This window comes from Chinchilla lanigera, unplaced genomic scaffold, assembly GCF_000276665.1.
Source record: "Chinchilla lanigera isolate Chin_1 unplaced genomic scaffold, ChiLan1.0 scaffold00014, whole genome shotgun sequence".
In the NCBI taxonomy this organism is placed as follows: domain Eukaryota; kingdom Metazoa; phylum Chordata; class Mammalia; order Rodentia; family Chinchillidae; genus Chinchilla; species Chinchilla lanigera.
The window spans coordinates 16,687,902-16,698,092 of NW_004955415.1; the positions used below are offsets into that span (position 1 = coordinate 16,687,902).

At 38.5% G+C, this 10,191-nt stretch overlaps 1 long non-coding RNA gene across 1 annotated transcript in view; it reads left to right on the top strand.

Moving 5' to 3' along the window:
- LOC102018490 overlaps window positions 1–10,191 on the top strand; it is a 19,772-nt gene that overhangs the window by 2,081 nt on the left and 7,500 nt on the right. The window contains exon 2 of the long non-coding RNA XR_260300.1: window positions 1,633–1,713. This is a non-coding gene — a long non-coding RNA (uncharacterized LOC102018490). The remainder of the gene's footprint in view (window positions 1–1,632; window positions 1,714–10,191) is intronic.

Here is a 10,191-nt window from a genome sequence, read left to right on the forward strand (position 1 = left end):
AAAAAAAAAAAAAAAAAAGAAATCACAAGAAGCAACGAGTTGAAACTTATGGTTGTATCGTTTTGCTTTATTTCCTTCTACAGAACCCAAACAAGTAGAATGACTGGTACCCTTGTGTGCCACTTTAGGCAGGGGGCCCTGTTGCCTTAGCCTTTCATAGCACCTTTTTGCATTGCTCATATAATCCTTTTTTTTTTTCTTTTTCTTTTCTTTTTTTTTTTTTTGACAGGGTCTCGCTATGCAGTTCAGGCTGGACTTGAGCTCACTTTGTAGCCCAGGCTGGTCTCAAACTTGCAACGATCCTCCTGCCTCAGGCTCCCTAGTGCTGGGATTATAGGGGAGTGCCACCATGCCTGGCCCCGTATAATCCTTAATTCATACTAAAGCAAGAAAGATTGAACACCATTTCTCTGGGGAGGGGAATAGGAATAAGTAAAGAGGATTTGAATTTAAGGATTTGAACTCTAGGTTTTAAGCCTAAAGCCTATGTGTTGTACACATCTGACTTGCCTGGGTCACAGTGAAAGAAGAGGAATTGTCTCAGGCCACATATAAAATATGTAATATAGTTAATTTATATAACCAACAAAATTTCCTTTAATTTAAAATACTTCTGATTATGATATAAGCATGTCTAACCCACAGGTACACCTGTAAACACAGGAAGAGTACTTTGGACTTCACTTGAATGTTTTAGGAGATCTCACTTTGTTGATTGAGGTTCTCTGTTTGTCTACTAAAATTGGTCCCAGATAATTGGTAACACTACCATTTCCAATAAGATCTATTCTGCTTTCTTTCTTTAGTTTTTCAGTGGCACAGAATCTGAACAGCAGCAGCAGGAGCATCAATAGATGGATGTATGTGGTATTATTTAAACCACATCTGGGATGAAGGGACACTTGGGCTAGTCCAATCACCTTCCGGTTAAAAGCCCTGTTGCATGAATTTCTTCAATTCTTGGCTTGCTCATAAATTGAAGGCTGAAATGAGGGCAACTTTTGGCACTTAAAGAAAAGCCACTTCCATGATACCTCGTATATATTTTACAAATCCTGTTGAATGAATAGAGCAGGGTTGGAGGTAAGAGGTATAGGAACAGTATGGCCATAGTAGATTGGCATTGGTTCTATCTAATTTGAGTTGGAGAGAAGAGATCCAGAGGTAGCTCTCTCGGTATCTTCCACATGCCTTGTGGCCATACAATATTAGATTTAAGCAACCAAAGCAGTAGATCAGTTTGGGCTGACTTACTGAAGCTAAAGATTTACATTAGAGTTTTTGGGTTGTCACTGTTGAAGACAAGGCCATGAGCCAAGTCACTTTTTAAAAAATCGCCACCTTTTGCTATATTGTTGGAAAGAGAAGAGCCGGCATTGCAGTTTAGAATACTGCTAGCCAAGTATGTGATGGGTTATGATTGCTTATGAGAAGAAATCTATGTTATAGCTTTAACTTGAGAAAGTACAAATAATTCAAGCTTATATTGCTTAGTTGTGGCCCTACCCCACAACCTCCAAATACCCTTCTAATTCACATGCCTGTTGATCTGGAAAAGAATGTGAGAATCCCTGTAATCTATGAGTTATCCTGGCCTAAACTATATGTTTTTGGTCTTATTGCTCACTCTAGATGTTTTGCATCTCCTCACCTAGGCTGGAAGAGGAAAAGAGATATACAGCATGCCCACTAATACCCATCTCTCCAAGCGCAGTATGTATTCTGCCTTAGGTTAGCTTTTCCCAGTTTTGAACTTGGTACAAATGGAATCACTTAATATATTTCCATGTTAGACATATTTTTCCTTAACATAATATCTCTGAGATTTGTGTATGGTTTTGGGTACTTCAGTAGTGTCTGTTTAGTACAATGTCATTGAATGAAGATATGCTATTATTCAACCACTCTTCTGCTCGTGGCTGTTGGCTTTTTTGTAGTTTTTTTTTTTTTTTTTAAGAATAAAGCTGTGTGAACATTCCTGCTCATCTCTTTTTGATGGCCATCAGCATTTATTTTTCTTGGGAGTCAAGGGTCAGGAGTAAGATTAGCATTGGAAGATATTGTCAGTTTTCCAAAGTGATTAAAGCCATTAACATCTCCACCATTAATGCATGAGAATTTTGCAGTGCCCAGTATGGGATGAAGTATAGCATCTTAGGTTGATTGGCCATATTAAAATAAACCATGACTCACCCCTACTGACATCTTCTTACACAAGCAATATGCTCCAGAAGAATCACATCACTAGTGATCTTATCAGCAGGACATGGGAGGATGCAGCCCATTGACTGTGCTTACACAAAGTAAGCCCCCTCTTCCTTTTAGCCCTCTTATTTATCAGAGAACAGTTTTTATTTATTTATTTTTTATCGGCACATGTTTGTGGTACATGTGGTACATCATTCCTCCACAAGGAATGATCACATTCCTCCACAAGGAATGATCACATTCCTTGTGAAGAATTGCTACATGTGCATAACACGTCTTATACATAACATGTACAATCCCCATTTCACCCTCCCCATACCCTCCATTCTTGTCCCCTTCTCATATGCAAAAGATTTCCTCACTATTTCCTATTGTCTGTCTTTTATCTTGTTCTCTATTTACATTCTGAGTTTCTCATATAAGAGAATCCATGCAATATTGAAGCTTGTGTGTCTGATTTATTAACTTAACATTATGGTGTTAAGGTGCATCCATTTTCCATGCATGACTCAGGTTTATCCCACTGTGTGCAAGTACCACTTTTCTTTATCCATCATCTTAGACAAAATACCTGATGCCCAAAATTAAGGAAGGAAAGGTTTGTTCAGCTCACAGTTTGTGGAGGTTTCAGTCCATAATCAACTGGCTCCAAAGCACAGTGGCATGCCACAGGGGCAACAGTTTAAAGAGGCAGAAGATAGCAAAAGCAGCAAGAGCAAAAGGGGGAAGAACAGGCCTCTTTTCCACCCTTATATTGTATGCTGGCTATCTCCTCACACCATCTCCATGCCCTCCTTTTCCACAAGCTCAGGATGTTTATAAAGTAAGGACCCTGGCTCCCTGCTGAGTCATTTAGTTAAGCTTCTAAACTTCTCAAGTTGACACAGTGTATCAACCATTACATCCATTCATCCACTGATGGACGTATGGGCTGCTTCCAAGATTTAGCTATTGAGAATTGCACCTCTTATGCCCCTGTAAAACAGCACGGCCTCTGCTCCACCGTGCAGACCTCCCCGTGTCTCACTCACTGTTGCCCAGCATGTCTATTAAATGTTCTTTTGTCTGTGTTCTGTCTTGGTTGGCCATGTTACCTACCTCTGCCATCTCACATGTCAAGTTTCCGTTGCTCAACATTTTGCCAATACTTGCTATTACCAGTCTTTTAATGCTCATCAGTCTAGGGTTTGTAAAAGCATCGCATTATCATTGAAAATCATGTTTTCTAGTTGAGTGACAATGTTGAGTGTCCTTTCACATTTATAAGTCCCTCCTCTCCCCATTGTAAAGAAATTTGGGATCACATATAATGCAAATACTATAAAATTCACGTTTTTAGGTTCTGACAAACAAGTATAATCAAAAATATACAATCATCTACAACTGCTCTTTTTGTAATTTAACTACAAATCTTTGAGAATATTCTTTCAACTGGCAACAGTCACACCTTGGATAAACCTCACTGGCTATGATACTGCCACTGCACAAAGCTGTCCAAGAATATTTTCACTACAGAATTAATGACAAGTCTGTAGAGAGATAGTAGGGAGCCTGCTTACTTCTGGACACTGAGGAAATTCAAGATTAGATCAAATCAGCCCATCTGTGTTCATCAAGAATTGGGTACCTTGGGGGCTGGGGATATAGCTCAGCGGCACAGCACCTGCCTGGCAGGTGCAAGGTCATGAGTTTGATTCCTGGTACTGGAGAAAAACCAAAAAAACAAAAAACAGAAAACAAAACAAACAAACAAACAAAAAGAATTGGGTACCTTGGAAAGCCCTGGCAAAGTTCAATGTTCTATTTTAGTAGTATGTTTTGACTTTGACTAGATTTCCTTTATGTTTTTCTTCTAGTCCTTTTTCCTTATGTCCATGTAGTAGAGAGAGCACATGCTATATAATAAATATAAAAATAGGGCACATTTCGGTCTTCCTGCACCACCTAAGGTAATAACTTATTGTACTGATTACAGAAAGACAATGAAAGCAGTTACTAGGAGGCAGAGAATTTTTGTAGTGTTTATGTGGGAAGCTTGCTGACTTTAGATCTGTTAATTTTTTAGCAATAGTAAAATTACCTGAATCAGCTGGTCCTAAATACATGAAAGTGGCATATTTTGATCTAAGCAATATGTGTTAATTATAAAATAATGCTTGGATTCTAAAAGCCTGATTTTGAAGCACTGTCAGTTCTACCCTGGATTCTAGTCTTGAACACCAAGAAGACCTCTTTCTACTCTTTTATATCATTCTATCTGCTAGCTAATATTATATTGTAACATAATGTATCTATATTCATATTAGAATGCTCATTACTTAAGCAATTGAGAATGTTCAAATTATGAATGTCCCCCTACCGGAGATTACAAGGTAATAGAGCCTAATCTTTCCTCAGGTTGGGCACATCTAAGAGGTGGGATGTGCTTTATTTATTTACTCACTCAATGATTGCTGAGTGTCTATCGTGGATCCTGGACTAAACTCAGCCCAGGAAGTTTAGATAGAACTTTCCCTGAAGAATGTGCAGTCTAGCTGAGGAGAAAGACCTATGCTGATAATAACATGTTAAGAATGATCGGCGGGAACCACAAAGTATCCAGACAATAGAGCTAGAACCCTCCTTAGAAAGTTGGAAGTGACTCTCCAAGGAGGTGAAATAGAGTAGGACGATAAAGAATGAGCAGGACTCTACCAGACTCAGCATAGAAGAATAAGATCTCTGAGCAGTGGAAGTAGCATATGCACAGGAAAAGCCTGAGGTGAGGTTGAGGGTGGGTAGTCTGAACTGTAGCAGATGAACAGGAAATAAATTTAGTGACAGAATGTTGAGTACCAGCTATGCCATCACAAGAAATTTGGATTCTTTTTGTGTAGGCATTCGATATGTAGCCATGGTGGCCAACTTGAATTTCTAAACCCAAAATTGACATGAAGAGACTTGTTTTTAGATAGATAAATTTGGTAGTATTCAATGGACACAGCCAATTGTTCAGATAAGATATGAGGATTTGACCTGTGAAATGATGGAGAGAAAGAGACAAACTCAAACGATACTTGAAAGACTGACACTGAGTTACTAGGAGAAGGAGACTAGTAAGGGGGACAAATGGAGGTGTCTTAGTCACTTCCTTGTCACTGAGACACAACACCAGACACCTGCAACTTCAAGGAGGAGAGGTCTATTTTGGTTCACAGTTACAGTGATGGCTCTGAAGCAGAAAACATGGCAGAGAGGCACAGCAGAAGAAAGCTGTTCGAGGCATTGTAGCCAGGAGGCAGAGAGAGGGAAGGAAGGTGCCAGAGAGGAACTGAACCTTCCCTAGTGACCTGCCTTTTCTGGCCAGGCTCCAGGTTCCAACAGCACATTTAACTGCTGAACTCATGCGTGGAGAAATCGACCTAGAAGCATAGCACTCTTGTGATGCAATCACCTGTTACAAGCCCTGCCTATGAGATCGTGAAGGCTTTGTGGGACATTCTCGACAGAAACCCTAACAGGAGGTTAGCAGATATGTAAAGGCCGCTATGACATTTCTTCATTTCCCCTGCAGCTGTGATGGCAGTGCCTGTGGAAACTGAAAGTGCAGAGAGAAGACTCAGCTTGTGTCTCCCTCCCAGTAACCCTAAACTACTGGGAAATGAGACTTAGTAAAAATTCTGCAGCTGCGTATCTCACTGAGAAAGTCTGAAAGCCTATTCTATATGGCTCCTCAGAAAGTCCCATGTGGAATTGCAGCATGAACTCACTCAATCACATCTCCTTTGTTCTTACTCTTTCCCTCCTGCCTGCCCTCTTCACTCCCTCTCCAGCCAGGTTAGCCTTCCAGTTAAAAACTCTCTGTCATCATTTTTCAGTCTGATGTTCTGTTTTTGGAAAAACCTATCAAAGACATAAGGGCTGCTCTAGAATCCATGACTGGACAAATAGGAAAACTGGGATCTAGATATGAAATGTTAGAGGAAAAACCATAAGGGAATAGTAGGAGATACCAAATGAATTTGGTTTGAACACATGAAATTTGAGGTGCTTCTGGAATGTTCTCTGGAAAAGGCATAAGGGGAAGAAGTAAGGAATTTATTCGTCACTAGCATACAGGTCAAGGAACAGAAGGAAATCAGTTAAGGGAAGGGATTATTTTAAGGAGAAGATGCTAAAAAGGAGGAGAGGTAAGTGAAACCCTGGAAAATGCCCACATCTTAGGGCCAGGCAACGACAGAACATGGTATTGTGTTCACTGTAATTTTATTAGTCCTTAGAGAATATATGACACAAAGTAATTCTTAGTAAATATTTGTGCAGTGACTGAAGCAGATATGGTGACTAAGGCTGAGGAAGTAAGATAATCAGTGCTCTGTGGAGGAGAGAATGTTAAAATGCAACCATGTCAAATGTCACCTCAGGTTCATCTGGCCCTCTGGCTGAACTTGGTCACTGGGCATATTTGATGGCCTCAGTGAGAGAAACAATGGGGGCAGGTCCAAAGAGCCGGTGGAAAAGGGCTCAGAATCACTGTGCTTTGAGGATGTGAAGAGTGAGCTGCTGATCATTTAAAAATGATGGAAAATATAGAAAACATAATGTAAAGTAGTATACAAAACCCACCTACATTTCCCTCTAAACAAACAAACACTATTAACATATAGTGGTATTAGGTTGAACAATATGAACCATTTTATAGATCAATACATTTGAATATTGGCAGTTTCCTAAGGTTCAAAGTACAGTCTAGTTCTTTGAAGATTGATGATTACTCTTTCAAGAGTGGGAGAAAGGAGGAAGAACATGGAACAGTAGCTTGTAAAGATGGCAGAATTCAGGTAAAAGTTTAAGGTTTTAAAATTTAGCTAGAAACATTTTTTTTTTAGGGCAAGGGCATCTTAACATATTTTTGTCAACCACAAAGTAGAAGGAAGGTTGATGACAGTTGCTTCATAGGGTGGGGAATGTGAAAATTGTTTTGCCATCCATTGATCTGGGAGCGTGCTTTTCTCCAGCAGTGCTGGGAAGCTGGGAAAGCTGCCGTGCAAGGACTGCAGGGTGCCAGATCCTGGAAAAACAGCTTCTTTGCTGTGATTGCAGGGGCCCAGTGAGCTTTCTCCTCCTGGGCTTTGCCCTGTAGATGAACCCAAACAGCTTGGAAAAGAACATGCTGAGGCCCTTATCAAGGAAAGAATCATATCTGTAAACAGGCTGTTTGAGTGATTTGAACTGAACCTCAAGGTAGGAAGCAAGATGCCTTTTGTTTATTTTTTGAGTGGAATTTTTGTGGTCCAATCTGCAGACAGTTAGAGAGTTTGCTTCCCCATCTGGAAGACCACTGGAATATTGAGACACCAGAGTGTAGTTAGCCTCCAGATGTCTCCAGGGAGCCTACCAGGACTCAGATATTTAAGTGCAACCACCGTGGAATTCTTGCAGCATGAAAGTAAGCAGCAGAAGGGAACATGGTTAGTATTTGTTTTATTTCTTAAAATAATAGGAGAATAGGTGTTTATCAAGCCTCTATTATATTAAATCATTCAGCCTAAGCAATGGTTAGTAAGATTGGCATCTACTGCACCAGTGAAAAAAATGATCTTAAAACCAAAACATGATCATGAAAGAAAACCAAAATCTCTTCAGAGAAAGGCTTACCACCCTGTGCTTATCCCATGCAGAAGAAATAAAATTAAACCCTTTATCTCATCAATTACAGAAATCAACTAAAAATGAATTAAAGGCTTAAGTTTAAGACTTGAAATTTTATAACTATAGAAGAACATATAGTGGAAATCCTTGAGGATTTTGGAATGGGCAAGGATTTTTTAGATAAGACCCCAAAAGAATGGGAGAAAAATCAACAAAGAAATGTCAGAGTTGAACCAAATCTTTGAGCAAATCAATTTTATAGATAACTACAGAGTGCTCCATCTAGCAACAACAGAATACACACTCTTTTCAGCAACACATGGGACTTTCTCCAGATTAACTACATACTACCCATTGAAGCATGTTTATTTTTTTTTTATTTATTTATTTTTTTGGGTTTTTCTCCGGTACCGGGAACCGAACTCACGACGTTGCGCTTGCCAGGCAGGCACTTTTGCCGCTGAGCTAAATCCCCAGCCCCGAAGCATGTTTAAATAAATGTAAAAGAGTCAAAATTATTCCATGCAGATTACTGGATCAATGCAACTAGGAACTGATGGCAAAAGACACCACAGAAACTATGCAAACACATGATAATTGAATAATATCCTCTTAAATACTCAGTGCATCATAGATGGCATGAAAGAAGAAATTAATCAGCTTCTACAATAAAATGATAATGCCAGTATGACATAGCAGAACCTATGGGACACAAAGAAAACAGTTCTAAGAAGGAAGTTTATAGCTGTGAATTCTCACATCAGAAAAAAGAACAAGCTCAAATAAATAACCTAAGGATGCACCTCAGGGTCCTAGAAAAACAAGAACAATGCAAATGCAAAGGTAGTAAGAGGAAAGAAATTATAAAAATCAGCAGAATTTAAGACAGGGCTGGGAATATAGCTCAGTGGCATAAGCGCCTGCCTGGCAAGCAAGGTCCTGAGTTTGGTCCCTGGTACCAAAGAAAAAAGAAAGAAGTTAAGACAAAAAGCCCCTAGAGTTTGTTCTTTGAGAGATTAAATCAGAATGTTGGTGCATCCACCTTCATAAAACAAAAACTAATGGATGCAAAAAGACAGATGGACACCAGTACAATCACAGTGGTGGACCTCAACACCCTCATCTCACAACTGCAGACATCAACTGGACAAAAATTACCGGAAAATTACCAGAGTTAAACCACACAATTAAAAATGGATTTAATAGATATCTATAGAGTATCTCATCCAACAAAATTTTTCTCAGCAGCACACAGAACTTTTTCCAAAATAGACAATATTTTAGGCCATAATGCATGCTTAAATAACTATAAAAGAGTTGAAATAATTCCTTCCATACTATTGGATCATAGTGGAATGAAGCCAGAAATCAACAGCAAAAGAAACTATAGAAATGGCACAAAAACATGGAATCAAACAGTACATTACTGAATAATCAATAGATCACAGAAGAAATCAGGGAAGAAGTAAAAATGTTGCTACAATCAAGTGGCCTAACATGCCTAAACCTGAGACACCATAAAAGCAGTTCTAAGAAGAACATTTATAGCTGTGAACACAAACATTAAAAGAACTGAAAATCCTACAATATGACCTACTGATACATCTCAAGGTCTGAGAAAAACAAAGCAATCTAAATAAAAAATTAATAAAAGCAAAGAAATAATGAAAATCAGAGCAGAAATTGATGAAATTAAGACTAAAAAAATTACAAAGGATCAATAAATCAAAGAGTCAGTTCTTTGAAAGAATAAAGAAGATTGATAAATCCTTAGCCAAACTTACTAAAAAAAGGTAAAGAAAAAAACCCCATATCAACAGAATTAGAAATGGAAAAGGCAAAAATCACAACTAACACTGGCAAAATACAGAGGTTCAAGAAAGTAATGAAAAATTTACTTTTTTAATTACATTTTTAATTGTGTGGAAAGACAGTATCCATTCATGATAAAAATCTGACCATAATAATCATAGAATATTATGATAAAACCTGTTTATGACAAACCCATTGACAACATCAAACTAAATGGGGAAAATCTGAAAGCTTTCCTTCTAAATTCAGGGGCAAGGTAAGATTATCCACTCTCACTACCCCTGTTCAGTATAGTACTCAAAATGTTAGAGCAACCAGACAAGAGAAAGAAATAAAAGGAATATTTATATAAAAGGAAGGCGTCAAACTATTCTTATTCTTAGATGACATAACAATTTACATAGAAGACCCAAAAGTTCCACCAGTAGATTCCTAGAACTGATAAACTCATCAAAGTAGCAGGACACAAAACAAATACATAAAAAACAATAGCTTTCCTATGCACCAACAATGAGCTACTGAGAAAGAAATTAGGGGAAA